We start from the raw sequence: 19317 nt of genomic DNA, 5'->3' as shown, positions 1-19317 counted from the left end.
AAAAACAGAGGACCTAAAATGGAGCCTTGAGGAACACTACTAGTATAACTAATAGTCACAAGTTTTGACCCCAGTGTTCTATGTTTGCTAACAAGGTTCAAATGTCAATGCAAGGATCTGCCAATGTGTTTACATGGTCAAAGTTCTTCTATACAACAGGAGCGGTTTTGTGTTTTTAGGAATATGCTGCAGAAATGTGAGTCTCTTACAAGTTTGTTGAACTGAACTCGCGGGCCCCCAGAGGAATAGCCCAGATGATGAAAAACAGAGGACCTAAAATGGAACCTTGAGGAACACTACTCGTATAACTAAAGAAGTTGAAGAAATGACGACTGACTGAACTATCACATTACAAAAAGGAGAGGACTTAAAGGGGTGCCTTGAGGAACGCCTCCGTAAAGTACAGCAAATCCCAAGTTTCGACCCCGGTGTACTATGTTTGCTAACAAGGTTCAAATGTCAATGCAAGGATCTGCCAATGTGTTTACATGGTCAAAGTTCTTCTATACAACAGGAGCGGTCTTGTGTTTTTAGGAATTTGCTGCAGAAATGTGAGTCTCTTACAAGTTTGTTGAACTGAACTCGCTGGCCCCCAGAGGAATAGCCCAGATGATGAAAAACAGAGGACCTAAAATGGAACCTTGAGGAACACTACTAGTATAACTAAAGAAGTTGACGAAATGACGACTGACTGAACTATCACATTACAAAAAAGAGAGGACTTAAAGGGGTGCCTTGAGGAACGCCTCCGTAAAGTACAGCAAATCCCAAGTTTCGACCCCGGTGTTCTATGTTTGCTAGCAAGGTTAAAACGTCAATGCAAGGATCTGCCAATGTGTTTATAGTGGTCCAAGTTCTTCTATAAAACAGGAGCAGTTTTGTGTTTTTAGGAATTTGCTGCAAAAATGTGAGTCTCTCACAAGTTTGTTGAACTGAACTCGCGGGCCCCCAGAGGAATAGCCCAGATGATGAAAAACAGAGGACCTAAAATGGAACCTGGAGGAACACTACTAGTATAACTAAAGATATCAAAGAAATGACGACTGACTGAACTGTCACATTACGAAAAGGAGAGGACTTAAAGGGGTGCCTTGAGGAACGTCTCCGTAAAGTACAGCAAATCACAAGTTTCGACCCCGGTGTTCTATGTTTGCTAGCAAGGTTCAAATGTCAATGCAAGGATCTGCCAATGTGTTTACATGGTCCAAGTTTTTCTTTGTTTCTTACATTGAACAAAGAGAGCACAATCCATCCATCCATCCATCTTCTTCCGTTTATCCGAGGTCGGGTCGCGGTGGCAACAGCCTAAGCAGGGAAGCCCAGACTTCCTTCTCCCCAGCGACTTCGTCCAGCTCCTCCCGGGGGATCCCGAGGCATTCCCAGGCCAGCCGGGAGAGATAGTCTTTCCCAACGTGTTCTGGGTCTTCCCCGGACGTGCCTGAAACACCTCCCTAGGGAGGCGTTCGGGTGGCATCCTGACCAGATGCCCGAACCACCTCATCTTCCTCCTCTCGATGTGGAGGAGCAGCAACTTTACTTTGAGCTCCTCCCGGATGACAGAGATTCTCACCCTATCTCTTACGGAGAGCCCCGCCACCCGGCGGAGGAAACTCATTTCGGCCGCTTGTACCCGTGATCTTGTCCTTTCGGTCATAACCCAAAGCTCATGACCATAGGTGAGGATGGGAACGTAGATCGACCGGTAATTTGAGAGCTTTGCCTTCCGGCTCAGCTCCTTCTTCACCACAACGGATCGATACAGCGTCCGCATTACTGAAGACGCCGCACCGATCCGCCTGTTGATCTCACGATCTACTCTTCCCTCACTCGTGAACAAGACTCCGAGGTACTGGAACTCCTCCACTTGGGGCAAGATCTCTTCCCCAACCCGGAGATGGCACTCCACCATTTTCCGGGCAAGAACCATGGACTCGGACTTGGAGGTGCTGATTCCCATCCCAGTCGCTTCACACTCGGCTGCGAACCGACCCAGTGACAGCTGAAGATCTTGGCTAGATGAAGCCATCAGGACCACATCATCCGCAAATAGCAGAGACCTAATACTGCAGCCACCAAACCAGATACCCTCAACACCCTGACTGTGCCTAGAAATTCTGTCCATAAAACTTATGAACAGAATCGGAGACAAAAGGCAGCCTTGGTGGAGTCCAACCCTCACTGGAAACGAGTCCAACTTACTGCCGGCAATGCGGACCAAGCTCTGACACTGATCATACAGGGAGCGAACCGCCACAATAAGACACAAGAGCACAATCCACCAAGTCTAATTAATTGTGAGTTAAACATGCTTGGCCAATAAATCTGATTCCAATCTTGTTAACTAATGAAGACTGACGTAATTATCACGTTACAAAAAAAAACTGTAACTGCTAAAAAGGAGAGGACTTAATGGGGTGCCTTGAGGAATGCCTCTGTAAAGTAAATCACAAGTTCGGACCACAGTGTTCTAGATTAGGTCTAGGCGGCCAAGGGTGGAGTCGGCTCTCTTGGTTGCTTTGTTGGGTCTGCTCCTGTCTCTGGCCATGCTCCCACCACCGGAGAGTTTTTTTTTTTTTTTTTTTTTTTTTTGTAGCTGTATGTAGAAATGGCTGATTGCATTAGCTCTGCTCTTTTAATGTCTTTAATGTCCTTTGGGTTCTTTGTTGTTTGATGTTTCCCTCTTGATGTCTGGACCACCTGTCCAGGGGCCCAGGCTAAGACTGCATTTTTTTCTGCATCTAAAGTAAACCAGATACAACAACACCTTAGTTACATAAATCACATTACAAAAACAATTTGGATTGAAAGGGGTGCCTTGAGGAACACTCCAGTTATGTTAAATTGCAATTGCTAGCAATTCTAAAATGTGCTTACAGTGGTCCAAGTTCCTCTATACAACAGGAGCACTCCAGCCTGTTTAGGAATTTGCCCAAATGTTAAACTGAACTCGGGGGTTGGTATGGTGCCATTTAGGGCCCAATTTGGACCCCCGGGCCACCAGTTGAATAGCCCTGGCATACAGTGACTACGTTTTTCAGTCCAGTGTAGAAGACGTATCAGAGGCAGCGTCATGAATTCCAGGCAACAGATAGCAGACTCGCAGCTGCTGAGAGGTTAGAAAATCATCTATTATCTGCGCCAATAGGGAAATGAACCCAGCGCTATCTTTTTCCACGGAAATGGCATCTGGTTGGTTAATCGTCACGCTGACGCTGACGGACGCCGATGGAGTCAAACACATATTGAAAAGAAGTTATTAATCTCCCCCAACGAGTCGTGAGCCGAGAAACCTAGCACCGAGCTTTATCTACTCCCAACTATCGCGTGTCGGGACTCCATCAAAACACGTCGCCCGCTATTACGGTGACGGATCGTAAACTGGAGCTAATAATTGTTTTCTATCACAGGCGGCGCTTGTTGGTGTTGGTTTGGCGAGGGAGGAATGAAGAGAGGATTAGTCATTCAGCGCATACGCAGGACAAAACAAATCTGACATGCCGCTCGGCTTTGGGGATTCTTACGACGTCCCTAATGCGCCATTGATTGTCCGTCGCCTGGATGTCATTTGGAAGGCTCATTATCCCGTTTAGGTGGCACTTTGGCCACTGTTAGCGTGCTCCATTTCGGTGCTAAATAAATGCAGACTCAGCAACCTGCAACACGTGCTTGTCGGTGATATTGTGCAAGTAATACCGACTAGGGTTGTACGGTACAAATGAATAAAAACGGTGCAATACTGCTTCTGAAAAATACCGGTACTTTTTTATTTCCGGACATGACGTCCTCATCATGCAGTGACAATGGTGCTAAAACGAGCAAAGGCGCATGTTAAACAGCGCACACGCACGGAGTACTTACAAGCAAAAACAGCATGGGCATAGAAGAGGGAGGATGGACGCATTTTGGCTTGAAACTGACGACATATGCGGTCCTCTCCAAGGTTTCTCATAGTCATTCACATCGACGTCCCACTGGGGTTGTGAGTTTTTCCTTGCCCTTATGTGGGCTCTGTACCGCGGATGTCGTAGTGGCTTTTGCAGCCCTTTGAGACACTTGTGATTTAGGACTATATAATTAAACATTGATTGATTGCACGGTGGAAGAGGGGTTAGTGCAGCGTTTCTCAAAGTGTGGGGCGCGCCCCACTGGTGGGGAATAGAGACATGACAGGTGGGGCGCGAGGAACGGGAGGAAATTTCACTTAAAAATTTTTTTTTAATTATTACATTTTTAGATTATTTTTTTTACTATGCTTTCATTTTCTATACACACTGTAAATCACTTTGTGATTCTGTCTGTGAAATCCGCTATATAAATAAATGGAAATTACCGGTACTTATTTTTACTGTAGGCTTTATATTTCTCGGTCGGAGCGAAAGTTTGACAGACATAGCAACAGTAACTAATGGGGGCGGGGCTAAGCGGAACAAACTTTCGAGCGGATGGGTAGCAGGCTAATGTGTGGATCACAATTACACAAATATATACATTTGTGACTCACACCTCAAAGGTCGTCGAGCCAGAGCCAGCGCCTGCAGAGAAACAAAAATCTGACGGGCACGCACTGTGTCATTCGCCGGGAAGCACTCGCGTCAAGGCAGCTCAGCCCCGAACTCAATGAGGTTTTAACAGATGTTGTGAGCGCGGTAAATTTGATCAAAACACGACCACTGAAAGCGCGACTGTTCTCTGCACTGTGTGAGGAAATGGGAGCTGATCATACAGCCGTGCTGTTTCACAGTGAAGCAAGGTGGCTCTCCTGGGGGAAAGTGCTGTCACTTGCCCTGTCTTGCCAAATGCATAGCTCCTCCTTTTTTTTTTGCAAAGATTGCAAAGTGGCACTTTTATTGTATTTATTATTGAACTTGATGCAAGTTATTTGATTTATTATTGAACTTGATGCAAGTTATAACACTTTTTTTGATTTATTATTGAACTTGATGCAAGTTATAACACTTTTGTTTTATTTATTATTGAACTTGATGCAAGTTATAACACTTTTTTTGATTTATTATTGAACTTGATGCAAGTTATAACACTTTTTTTGATTTATTATTGAACTTGATGCAAGTTATTGGATTTATTATTGAACTTGATGCAAGTTATAACACTTTTTTTGATTTATTATTGAACGTGATGCAAGTTATAACACTTTTTTTTATTATTGAACTTGATGCAAGTTATAACACTTTTTTTGATTTATTATTGAACTTGATGCAAGTTATAACACTTTTTTGATTTATTACTGAACATGATGCAAGTTATAACACTTTTTTGGATTTATTATTGAACTTGATGCAAGTTATAACAGTTTTTTTTATTTATTATTGAACGTGATGCAAGTTATAACACTTTTTTTGATTTATTATTGAACTTGATGCAAGTTAAAACACTTTTGTTTTATTTATTATTGAACTTGATGGAAGTTATTTTATTTATTATTGAACGTGATGCAAGTTATAACACTTTTTTTGATTTATTATTGAACTTGATGCAAGTTATAACACTTTTGTTTTATTTATTATTGAACTTGATGGAAGTTATTTTATTTATTATTGAACTTGATGCAAGTTATAACACTTTTTTGATTAATTATTGAACTTGATGCAAGTTATAACACTTGTTTTATTTATTATTGAACTTGATGCAAGCTATAACACTTTTTTTGATTTATAATTGAACTTGATGCAAGTTATAACACTTTTTTGATTTATTATTGAACTTGATGCAAGTTATTGGATTTATTATTGAACTTGATGCAAGTAATAACACTTTTTTTGATTTATTATTGAACGTGATGCAAGTTATAACACTTTTTTTTATTATTGAACTTGATGCAAGTTATAACACTTTTTTTGATTTATTATTGAACTTGATGCAAGTTATAACACTTTTTTGATTTATTACTGAACGTGATGCAAGTTATAACACTTTTTTGGATTTATTATTGAACTTGATGCAAGTTATAACAGTTTTATTTATTTATTATTGAACGTGATGCAAGTTATAACACTTTTTTTGATTTATTATTGAACTTGATGCAAGTTATAACACTTTTGTTTTATTTATTATTGAACTTGATGGAAGTTATTTTATTTATTATTGAACTTGATGCAAGTTATACCACAGCTGCACAGTTATTTTATTTATTATTGAACTTAATGTTATTTTATGTTATTGAGTTCGAATGTATACAACTTGATGTTCAATAAATTTGAAAATGTTAAAGCTTGGCATTAGCGCTCTGTTGGGGCGATGGGGGCAGGTGGGGCTTGAAAACTCCCCCTTGTCCAAAGTGGGGGATGACAAAAAAAGTTTGAGAACCACTGGGTTAGTGCATCTGCCTCACAATACAAAGGTCCTGAGTAGTCCTGAGTTCAATCCCGGGCTCGGGATCTTTCTGTGTGGAGTTTGCATGTTCTCCCCGTGACTGCGTGGGTTCCCTCCGGGTACTCCGGCTTCCTCCCACCTCCAAAGACATGCACCTGGGGATAGGTTGATTGGCAACACTAAATTGGCCCTAGTGTGTGAATGTGAGTGTGAATGTTGTCTGTCTATCTGTGTTGGCCCTGCGATGAGGTGGCGACTTGTCCAGGGTGTACCCCGCCTTCCGCCCGTGTACAGCTGAGATAGGCTCCAGCGACCCCCCGCGACCCCAAAAGGGACAAGCGGTAGAAAATGGATGGATGGATGATTGATTGATTGATTACATCCATATGTTTTATTATCACAAAATCTTTTGTCAATTGTTATTGTTTATAAACTCAAGAAATACATCCTTGGACAGAAGATAACTTAAAATAAGGCCAATGTATGATCTTGGTATTGGATTGATACCAAAATGTGTAGTATCCCCCAAAACTAATGTAAAGTATCAAACAACAGAAGAGTAAGTGTTTCTTACATTTTAACAGAAGTGTAGATAGAACATGTTAAAATAGAAAGGAAGCATATATTAACAGTAAAAGAACACGTAGATTAATAATCCATTTTCTCCCGCTTGTCTCTCATCATTTTGACAAAATAATAGAATGAGAAATTGCGATGTTACTGCATATGACATATGTCAGCAGCCAAATTAGGAGATTTTGTAACACCTTTTGCTAACTTACTGCCAAAAGAGAAGTTGTCTAGGATGTTCACTATTTAATGCCACAATTGTGAATTTGACTGCAATAGGAAACATATGTTTAATGTATCATAAGCTTTTCTATTAAAATAAAGCCAATAGGGTTTTTTTTGTGGTCCTCTTTATTTTGAAAAGTATCAAAATACATTTTGGTATCGGGAAAACCCCAGTCCCGACAGAAGCACATATAGTCTGGCGCTCTTTTTTTTAAAAACTTTATTGCCGACCTTAACACGGCAACAGCAACCCTTATAACACCGCTAGCTGCTCGCCACAACGACAACACAGAACGTCCACATGGTGCACCAATGACGGATACAGTGAGCGAGGTTGCTTTCATGAACCCACGGAATTATGAGCATCAACAACACAAAAGTCGCTTTTTGGGGGTTCTCTGTGTTATGTATTGCTGCAATATTTATGACAATTTTGGGGGGATTTTATTACTTATTTTTGAATGTAATACTTAATTACAATTAAATTTTTATACAGTCGTCCCTCGTTCATCACTGTTAATTGGTTCCGGACATGACTTTGATGCATGAATTCCCACAAAGTATGTATCCAATATTTTCTTAGTATATATATATACACACCACATATATGTATACACACATATATGTATATATACACACACACACACACACACACACACATAAACATATGTATACACACATCATTGTATGTATACACACACACACACACACACACACACACACACACACACACACACACACACACACACACACACACACACACACACACACACACACACACACACACACACGCATATATATATATATATACATATACACACACACATATACATACATATATACATACATACTTATTTATGCATATATACATGTATATATACATGCATACATACATACATGCGTACATACATACACATATATATATAAATATATATATATATATATATATATATATATATATATACACATATATACATATATACACATATATACATATATTTATATATATACTCATATGTATACACATTTATTTATATACACATGTATGTATATATACACATACGTATATACATACGTATATACATATATATATATATATATATATATATATATATATATATACATACACATATACATACACATATATACACACACATATATACACATATACATACGTATATATATATGTATATATACACACAGGTAAAAGCCAGTAAATTAGAATATTTTGAAAAACTTGATTTATTTCAGTAATTGCATTCAAAAGGTGTAACTTGTACATTATATTTATTCATTGCACACAGACTGATGCATTCAAATGTTTATTTCATTTAATTTTGATGATTTGAAGTGGCAACGAATGAAAATCCAAAATTCCGTGTGTCACAAAATTAGAATATTACTTAAGGCTAATACAAAAAAGGGATTTTTAGAAATGTTGGCCAACTGAAAAGTATGAAAATGAAAAATATGAGCATGTACAATACTCAATACTTGGTTGGAGCTCCTTTTGCCTCAATTACTGCGTGAATGCGGCGTGGCATGGAGTCGATGAGTTTCTGGCACTGCTCAGGTGTTATGAGAGCCCAGGTTGCTCTGATAGTGGCCTTCAACTCTTCTGCGTTTTTGGGTCTGGCATTCTGCATCTTCCTTTTCACAATACCCCACAGATTTTCTATGGGGCTAAGGTCAGGGGAGTTGGCGGGCCAATTTAGAACAGAAATACCATGGTCCGTAAACCAGGCACGGGTAGATTTTGCGCTGTGTGCAGGCGCCAAGTCCTGTTGGAACTTGAAATCTCCATCTCCATAGAGCAGGTCAGCAGCAGGAAGCATGAAGTGCTCTAAAACTTGCTGGTAGACGGCTGCGTTGACCCTGGATCTCAGGAAACAGAGTGGACCGACACCAGCAGATGACATGGCACCCCAAACCATCACTGATGGTGGAAACTTTACACTAGACTTCAGGCAACGTGGATCCTGTGCTTCTCCTGTCTTCCTCCAGACTCTGGGACCTCGATTTCCAAAGGAAATGCAAAATTTGCATGGTTGGGTGATGGTTTGGGGTGCCATGTCATCTGCTGGTGTCGGTGCAATGAATAAATATAATGTACAAGTTACACCTTTTGAATGCAATTACTGAAATAAATCAAGTTTTTCAAAATATTCAAATTTACTGGCTTTTACCTGTATATGTATATATATATATATATATATATATATATATATATATATATATATATATATATATATATATATGTATATATATATATATATGTGTATATAATATGTTTTATACATCATGACAGCCCTCCATAAATGAAATAACATGTGTTCTCCCCCTTTACGATCTTTTATTCCAATATAGTAATGCTGCTTGAGGCTGAGCCAATCAGTGGCAACGATACTGAACAGCATGCTCTAAGAGCTAATACTAGTATTTTTAGTTTATTCGCCCATTTTTATGCCTGAAAATGCTCAATTTAGGACAACAAATATCAAGAATATTCCAAAGTAATACCCCCAAACAATCTGTGATGGGGTGAAGCCGCAATATTTGGTTAAACACAGGTTAGTGTTTGCTATTATGCATAGAACAGGGGTGTCAAACTCATTTTAGCTCAGGGGCCCGCATGGAGGAAAATCTATTCCCAAGTGGGCCCGAATGGTAAAATCATGGCATGAACACTTAACACAATAAAGACAACTCCAGGTTGTTTTCATTGTTTTGCTTTGGCTAAGAATAGAACAAATAATCACAAATAATAATAATAATAATAATAATGCTCTGGACAAAACAAAAACACCATGAGCTTAGACATCGTCTCAATGTATCTACAAAGCCAGAATTAAACTTTAAGTCACAGTCTTTTTGGGACTGAACAAAATACACAACGTGTAAACTCTTCTAGGTATCAAATACCACGTATCAATCCAGTGCTAACTCAACAAACCTTAAGAAAAGGAGGTAAAAACTATTCAAAATGGTTAAGTTCACTTTTCTCGTGTTTGACAGAGACAATTTGGGGCAACGAGGGTGCCAAACGACGATTAGTTTGAAGCAGAATACATAAAATGGCAGGTTTTAAGTTTGATGTGGGTGGAGGAGGAGGAGCCACAGTCACCCTTTACTGTGTACCTCTTGCTTGGCCCCGGTATAAACCGATTGCTTGCCTAACAAAATTGCTATTGTGACATCCAGTGGACACATTTAGAACAGCAGTTTCTTTCGGTAAAAAAACCCAGCTCATTTTAATACAAACCCCGTTTCCATATGAGTTGGGAAATTGTGTTAGATGTAAATATAAACGGAATACAATGATTTGCAAATGTTTATCAGTTTGAACATCAAATATGTTGTCTTTGTAGCATATTCAACTGAATATGGATTGAAAATGATTTGCAAATCATTGTATTCCGTTTATATTTACATCTAACACAATTTCCCAATTCATATGGAAACGGGGTTTGTACTTGGCAAACTCCTCACACAGGCCGGATAAAACCTGTTCGCCCCGGGCCGTATATTTGACACCCCTGGCATAGAATGTGTCAGGTGATCCTGCATTGTGGTTGGTGGTACAGAAAAGACAATTTCAGCATTTACAGAATGTTCAGCAGTCAAAGGAGATCCACAGTCTTCTTTGGAGAAACTAATGATGTTCTGCAAAGTAACCCATCAGGAACCGTGATAAAAGAAGATGCTTGCATAACCGCACAAACGCTTTCACATTGGAATAAAAGGCGTCAGTGTGGTGGGTTTATGTCTTGGGCTATTCAGCGGCACTTTCATAACACTATTGTCGCTCCTTCTCGAAAAGGAATCGCAACCTTCAGGAAAACAGAAGACGAGCTATTCCTTGCTGACTACAAATAGGTTGCGCAACTTCTTTTGTGTGCTGTTCAATAGCGACACGGGCCAAGCACATCTCATTGGACCTTGGGGAGGGGTTAGCGCGCCTCGGGCTCACATTCTGTCGCAGGGAGGCGAGTGCTGCCTTGCAAAGTTTCTCATTCAATGAGACGTCGGCCCTTTTGTGAACAAAATTGTCTTATATTTAGGAAAAAACCTGATATATATATATATTTATTATTATTATTTTTTTTTATTCCATCCTTCTTAACTTCATGTTTTTGTTGTGTCAGATTAGACAGTGTCCTGCATAGACACTGCCAGCATGGCGCCTGAATCATCAAGTGGACAGGAAGTGTTCCCTGTCAGGTTATACCATGTGTTAGGGATAGGGGGCGACATTGAGTCATTGTAGCGTGATTTAAACCTTTTTATGCAAAAAAATATATAAATAACTTAGTGTAAATTTTCATTTTTGGATTAATCTAGGACAGGACTATTCAACGACAAACCCCGTTTCCATATGAGTTGGGAAATTGTGTTAGATGTAAATATAAACGGAATACAATGATTTGCAAATCCTTTTCAACTTATATTCAATTGAATGCACTACAAAGACAAGATATTTGATGTTCAAACTCATAAACTTTTTTTTTTTTTTTGCAAATAATAATTAACTTAGAATTGCATGGCTGCAACACGTGCCAAAGTAGTTGGGAAAGGGCATGTTCACCGCTGTGTTACATGGCCTTTCCTTTAAACAACACTCAGTAAACGTTTGGGAACTGAGGAGACACATTTTTTAAGCTTCTCAGGTGGAATTCTTTCCCATTCTTGCTTGATGTACAGCTTAAGTTGTTCAACAGTCCGGGGGTCTCCGTTGTGGTATTTTAGGCTTCATAATGCACCACACATTTTCAATGGGAGACAGGTCTGGACTAAAAGCAGGCCAGTCTAGTACCCACACTCTTTTACTATGAAGCCACGTTGATGTAACGCGTGGCTTGGCATTGTCTTGTTGAAATAAGCAGGGGCGTCCATAGTAACGTTGCTTGGACGGCAACAAATGTTGCTCCAAAACCTGTATGTACCTTTCAGCATTAATGGCGCCTTCACAGATGTGTAAGTTACCCATGTCTTGGGCACTAATACACCCCCATACAATCACAGATGCTGGCTTTTCATCTTTGTGCCTATAACAATCCGGATGGTTCTTTTCCTCTTTGGTCCGGAGGACACGACATCCACAGTTTCCAAAAACAATTTGAAATGTGGACTCGTCAGACCACAGAACACTTTTCCACTTTGTATCAGTCCATCTTAGATGAGCTCAGGCCCAGCGAAGCCGACGGTGTTTCTTGGTGTTGTTGATAAACGGTTTTCGCCTTGCATAGGAGAGTTTTAACTTGCACTTACAGATGTAGCAACCAACTGTAGTTACTGACAGTGGGTTTCTGAAGTGTTCCTGAGCCCATGTGGTGATATCCTTTACACACTGATGTCGCTTCTTGATTCAGTACAGCGTGAGGGATCGAAGGTCACGGGCTTAGCTGCTTACGTGCAGTGATTTCTCCAGATTCTCTGAACCCTTTGATGATATTACGGACCGTAGATGGTGAAATCCCTAAATTCCTTGCAATAGCTGGTTGAGAAAGGTTTTTCTTAAACTGTTCAACAATTTGCTCACGCATTTGTTGACAAAGTGGTGACCCTCGCCCAATCCTGGTTTGTGAATGACTGAGCATTTCATGGAATCTACTTTTATACCCAATCACGGCACCCACCTGTTCCCAATTAGCCTGTTCACCTGTGGGATGTTCCCAATAAGTGTTTGATGAGCATTCCTCAACTTTATCAGTATTTATTGCCACCTTTCCCAACTTCTTTGTCACGTGTTGCTGGCATCAAATTCTAAAGTTAATGATTATTTGCAAAAAAAAAAAATGTTTATCAGTTTGAACATCAAATATGTTGTCTTTGTAGCATACTCAACTGAATATGGGTTGAAAATGATTTGCAAATCATTGTATTCCGTTTATATTTACATCTAACACAATTTCCCAACTCATATGGAAACGGGGTTTGTACATAAAGAAGAGGGCCGCAGTTTCAAGAGCCCAAGGGCCCGACATGGAAATGTGGATGTTTCGTCAGAAAGTGCCTCCCCGCAGGTTATATTTCTTTGAGACTTAGTTTACGTAATTAATTACACTTAATTACACTGCACTGTCAATAAATTCATTATTCTGCCCTCTCTACTCAATTCCAGTGTGTGCAGATAGTTCACAGTATGAAGAAACAGAAGCTCCAGAAGTTTTGTTGGGGATTGATTTTCCTTCTTTTGAATGATATTCTTTCAAAAGTTGTATTTCTTTACACTTCATTTAAAATTGTAACACTAAAAAAAATAAACATAACACAAGTATAGCATACATTGCTCCATCTGGTAATCACTTGATTAAAGTACAATGTTTTATTTTCCTATATTCAAACTTTGTGTAATGTTTGCCTTGTTTTTAATGAATACTTAGGCGTACTCCGCTACTGTATTTTAATGTTGTTCATTATGGTGGTACTTGGAGAGCCAAGTGTTGGAGAAAAAAAGTTTGAGAACCACTGATTTGAGGAAATCTGATTTGGTTAACTTTTTTAAATGTTGATTTAATAGTTGATTTAAACGTCATTACATCAAATATGTTACCTGCTTATTTAAATTTCCTCTAAAAATTAACTATTTTTTTCAAATATTAATCATATCAACTCAAAGTATGTGTTGTACCCTCTTAAGCAACTTTTCATTTTTGAATTTGGACAATGTTCATTTGAGTAACAAGAGTGAGTTTTTAGCATATATTTAAAAATACATGGCCTCATAGCAATGATGCTAAGGTGGCATCTGTCACACAGATAGCATAATAACAATTCAGGTAACAGGACTGTGCTAATATTTTAACCTGCGCAGTCATTGAAATGTAGAAAATATACAACAATGACTTACTTTTGGTCTTCCCATGGCCTACACAGGATGTGAATGTGACAACTTCCTGTTGAACATGTGACTTGTGGACTCTTCAGAAGGGGTGATTTGTTATAGTAACAGGACTGAGTTAAAAACCCACGGACACGACTTGCTATGAATGATTATATTTCAAAGTGAAATCTACTGACAAAAACCTTTTCCAGTATTCAAGGTCATTTAAAATCAACTCTTACATGGTATTGATGAAATATGCATCTAGTTTAACGTGCAGGACACATTATAATTGCATTTTACAGGTCATTTTTGTTTGAACTTTATTCTTTATTTCCCCGTATTTTGGAATAATTTCCTGTCATGGTGCTCATTGTTTTGGTAGTATTTGCTGTTTAGTCTCTGTGTTTTGCAACCACTTTACCAATTGTGTTTGTTGTCCTGCTAGCACATATTCTGGCATTGTTAATTAGTTCTATTTAGTCTCACCTTGTTGCCTCCATCAGCGGTTCGTTACTTCAGGTATGCCTTAGTGTTCTGTTGCTTTCTTAGTTCTTGCACAAACCTCTTACTTGTTATCTGCCTCGTGTTTAATCAAACGACCTTCTGCCTGTAGGTCGCTTGTCTTCTCTGCATCCCGGGATCACGCCAAGAACGAATATGCGATTTTATGTGCGTTCATACATTTCTGGGCACCGATTTGGTGGAATTGACATTGAAGTGACCATTTTGGCAAACTAAGGATTTTTCTTCTTTGTTGCTCACTGACATTTTGGCACTATACTGCCCCCTGATGGTTTGGAATGTCATTTGTTTTAATTTTTAATTTTTTTGTCCTCACTTGCTTCTCCTTTTGTTCTTCATGTTTTTCAAACTCTGCCTTTTACTTTTCATCCCCAAAGTGTATAATCTGTAGTCCACTACATTTTCAGCTACTGACACATGTTTCAAATGGCAAAATAAATCACATTTAATAACTCAAAAATCTTTTCTTATGTAGAAATTTCACTATTTGACTTGCCACCATACTAAAAGTACACCTCCAGGCAACTTCAACTCTAAACTAACACCCTCCCCGGATTGTTAATAATCAAATGTAAACAATCAAATGCAGATATTTTTCTTATGCCTTCTGATCTCTCTCTCTATATATATATCCACTACTTGCTGTACATATCCTACCAAGTCAGACCTACACTGTTTCAATATCCATTTCTCTGTTCTCAATTGTTGATGACTGATGATAACAACCAAACCTAACCCCCCCCCTCCACACCCCGAATTGTAAATAATGTAAATAATTCAATGTATACACCCTGATAATTATCTTGTGTGATGACTGTATTATGATGATAGTATATATGATAGTATATACAGTATCTGTATCAGCCCTGTGATGAGGTGGCGACTTGTCCAGGGTGTACCCCGCCTTCCGCCTGATTGCAGCTGAGATAGGCTCCAGCTACCCCCCGCGACCCCAGAAAGGGACAAGCGGTAGAAAATGGATGGATGGATGATATCTGTATCATGAATCAATTTAAGTGGACCCCAACTTAAACAAGTTGAAAAACTTATTCGGGTGTTACCATTTAGTGGTCAATTGTACGGAATATGTACTTCACTGTGCAACCTACTAATAAAGTCTCAATCAATCAATCAATCAATCAATCGAAACAAGTAAAATTAGATTTTAGACAGCTATACAATGTACAGTCGTGGTCAAAGGCTCTCATTTACTCTCTGTAAAGCACCAGTTCCATTGGCAGCAAAACAGGCCCAGAGCATAATTCTACCACCACCATTCTTGACGGTAGGTATGGTGTTCCTGTGATTAAAGGCCTCACCTTTTCTCCTCCAAACATATTGCTGGGTATTGTGGCCAAACAGCTACATTTTTGTTTCATCTGACCACAGAACTTTCCTCCAGATGGTCTTATCTTTGTCCATGTGATGTCAGGAGGTTGGGTCTTGGCCGCAATTGGGTGATCCAACAGGACAATAACCCCAAACACACGTCAAAAGTGGTAAAGGAATGGCTAAATCAGGCTAGAATCAAGGTTTTAGAATGGCCTTCCCAAAGTCCCGTGTGGACAATGCTGAAGAAACAAGTCCATGTCAAAAAAACAACAAATTTAGCTGAACTGCACCAATTTTGTCAAGAGGAGTGGTCAAAAATTCAACCAGAAGCTTGTGGGTGGCTACCAAAAGCGCCTTAATGGAGTGAAACTTGCCAAGGGACATGTAACCAAATATTAGCATTCCTGTATGTATACTTTTGACCCAGTAGATTTGGTCACATTATCAGTAGACCCATAATAAATTCATAAAAGAACCAAACTTCATGAATGTTTTTTGTGACAAACAAGTATGTGCTCCAATCACTCTATAACAAAAGAATAAGAGTTGTAGACATTATTGGAAACTCAAGACAGCCATGACACAATGTTCTTTACAAGTGTATGTAAACTTTTGACCTTGACTGTAAGTGTGACCTTACTCAGACGCATCCTCAATATCGCATCAGTGTTTAAGACCCACTCACGAGTAGAAATGTCAATGTCTAATTGTATCTTCCACCTCCTGCCCTAATTTGCTGGTAAAAATCATTTAAATCCACCTATCTCTACTTTATACTAACCTAATTAGCTAGTGTCCTCATTTAGTCACTTATCTACTGTCAGTGCTCCTCTGAGAGCAGGTCTAGACTTAAGTCCTGGACCAATTAGCGCGCTTTCGGTTGCTTACACCGGCTTTACTCCTCCTTTCCTTTTCTAAAAGGACATATATTGTGCGGGTGACATTTTACTTACTGGTCGTGGTGAGCTCTGCCTGTCCTTTACTTCAGACGGCTGGCCGTCGCGGCCGCTGGCCCTTTCGGTTTCCGTGGCAACAGACGTAAGGAGCTATTCTTAAGGGGTCGAGTCTGATTTGCCTGAGAATAACAAAGCAAAAAAGTCAACTGGTGAAAAGCGAGCAGGAGAGATGACGCCACTCAACAATACGTCATTGTCATGAATATGTTTATTATTTTCAGTAGATTGTTGGATTCATTCCCATACATTTTACCAACGATTTGACGCATTGCAGCTCTGCAAAGACAAAACAATAATACCGAAACAGTGAGAGGTATTGTAACAAACAAACATTAAATAACCTACAAGGTCAATTTTCATAAACATGTAAAGTAAATGCTCCAATTAGCACCTTTATTCAATTAACTTCTGGGTGAGTAAAGTCTACAACAGTGTTTCGTAAACATTGTTGGGCCGCTAAAAAATATTGGTTGCTCAGCTGTGATAGGTATGGGCATGTAATACACTTTTCCACCACTTGTGGCGGTAATGGCAATATCAAACAAACAAAAGGAGTCTGGAGCTGAAGTCACAGAGAAGTTTCTTCAGCGCAAAAATGATGACTCAAGTGGTGAAGTTGTATTTTCATTTGCACTTTAATTTCATTGACAGTTCTGAATTTTGTTTATTATTTTAGCACTATTTAATTGCACAAAACCCAAAACCAGTGAAGTTGGCACGTTGTGTAAATCGTAAATAAAAACAGAATACAATGATTTGCAAATCCTTTTCAACTTGTATTCAATTGAATAGACTGCAAAGACAAGATATTTAACGTTCAAACTGAAACACTTTGTTATTTTTTGCAAATATTAGCTCATTTGGAATTTTATGCCTGCAACGTGTTTCAAAAAAGCTGGCACAAGTGGCAAAAAAGACTGAGAACGTTGAGCAATGCTCATCAAACACTTATTTGGAAGATCCCACAGGTGAACAGGCTAATTTGGAACAGGTGGGTGCCATGATTGGGTATAAAAGCAGCTTCCATGAAATGCTCAGTCATTCACAAACAAGGATGGGGCGAGGGTCACCACTTCATGAACAAATGCGTGAGTAAATTGTCGAACAGTTTAAGAACAACATTTCTCAACCAGCTATTGCAAGGAATTTAGGGATTTCACCATCGTAATATCACCAAAAGGTTCAGAGAATCTGGAGAAATCACTGCATGTAAGCGATGATATTACGGACCTTGGATCCCTCAGGCGGTACTGCATCAAAAAGCGACGTCAGTGTGTAAAGGATATCACCACATGGGCTCAGGAACACTTTAGAAATCCACTGTCAGTAACTACAGTTGGTCGCTACATCTGTAAGTGCAAGTTAAAACTCTTCTGTGTGAAGCGAAAGCCATTTATTAACAACACCCAGAAACATCGCCGGCTTTGCTGGGCCCGAGTTCATCTAAGATGGGCTCATGCAAAGTGGAAAAATATTCTGTGGTCTGACAAGTCCATATTTCAAATTGTTTTTGGAAACTGTGGACGTTGTGTCCTCTGGAACAAAGAGGAATAGAACCATCCGGATTGTTCTCGCCGCAAAGTTCAAAAGCCAGCATCTGTGATGGTATGGGGGTGTATTAGTGCCCAAGGCATGGGGAACTTACACATCTGTGAAGGCACCATTAATGCTGAAAGGTACATACAGGTTTTGGAGCAACATATGTTGCCATCCAAGCAACGTTATGATGGACGCCCCTGCTTATTTCAGCAAGACAATGCCACGCCACGTGTTACAGCAGCGTGGCTTCATAGTAAAAGAGTGCGGCTACTAGACTGGCCTGCCTGTAGTCCAGACCTGTCTCCCATTGAAAATGTGTGGCGCAATTAGGCTTGCAAAGGGGTGGAAAGTTTCCGGAAATTTACAACGGGAAGTTAAGCTCGGGAAGTTTGGAAATATTGACCATTTTTTGATTATTCAATGTTGGACACCGTCCATGGGAATGAATGGGAATATATGGGAATTAATGGGGAATTACAATAATTATATATTATTGGGCACTTTGTGGCATTTTTGACGTAGCTCTTTGCACAGTATTTGCAAATGTACACAGTCTTTCCACCTACATTGGTTGGGGTGAAATGTCTCCACACATCAGATGGTGTACGTGGCATTATTCTGTTTGTATTTATTCATTCTTGTAAAACACTAATGCAATGCCACACACAGATATAAATAGTCAGCTAAACAATTGGAGTAGTCTTTAAAAATATTTTACTGAAGGACAAATTAGGCTAGATGAATAAATGAACACTCAATCAGCATGCTAAATCAAACTATAACCTACATTCTTGCATGACAACAGAATGGCTAGCAGAACAGAAGGCAGAGGAAACTGCACGTTTTGATTTAGTATTTGCTAGTTGAACTTTACAGATCACAAAAAAGGTCAATTCGGATCGCTAACGTTGTTAGCATAAATGAATGGGATTTAACATAGAGAAAATTAGCGTCACGGCTAACGAATACATATTTTCGGTTCATCATGAGACTGTGGTGGTACATAAACCTAGCTAG

General features: G+C 39.3%; 1 protein-coding gene across 2 annotated transcripts in view; it reads right to left on the bottom strand.

Moving 5' to 3' along the window:
* The window catches only part of LOC133609544 (RNA-binding Raly-like protein), a 324683-nt gene extending 307823 nt beyond the window's left edge, over positions 1–16860 (bottom strand). Inside the window, exon 1 of one of the 2 annotated variants that reach the window (XM_061965202.2) lies at positions 16759–16860. The gene's annotated coding sequence lies outside the window, so the exon portion shown is untranslated. Of the gene's footprint in view, positions 1–13975; positions 13986–16758 lie in introns of those variants that run through there. The other variant, XM_061965203.1, reaches the window with a different exon arrangement.
* Between the last annotated feature and the right edge of the window lie 2457 nt (positions 16861–19317).

The sequence above is a fragment of the Nerophis lumbriciformis genome, linkage group LG07 (assembly GCF_033978685.3).
Source record: "Nerophis lumbriciformis linkage group LG07, RoL_Nlum_v2.1, whole genome shotgun sequence".
Taxonomy (NCBI): domain Eukaryota; kingdom Metazoa; phylum Chordata; class Actinopteri; order Syngnathiformes; family Syngnathidae; genus Nerophis; species Nerophis lumbriciformis.
The sequence above is the reverse complement of the archived record's forward strand: the minus strand, read 5'-3'. Positions and strand labels throughout refer to the sequence as shown.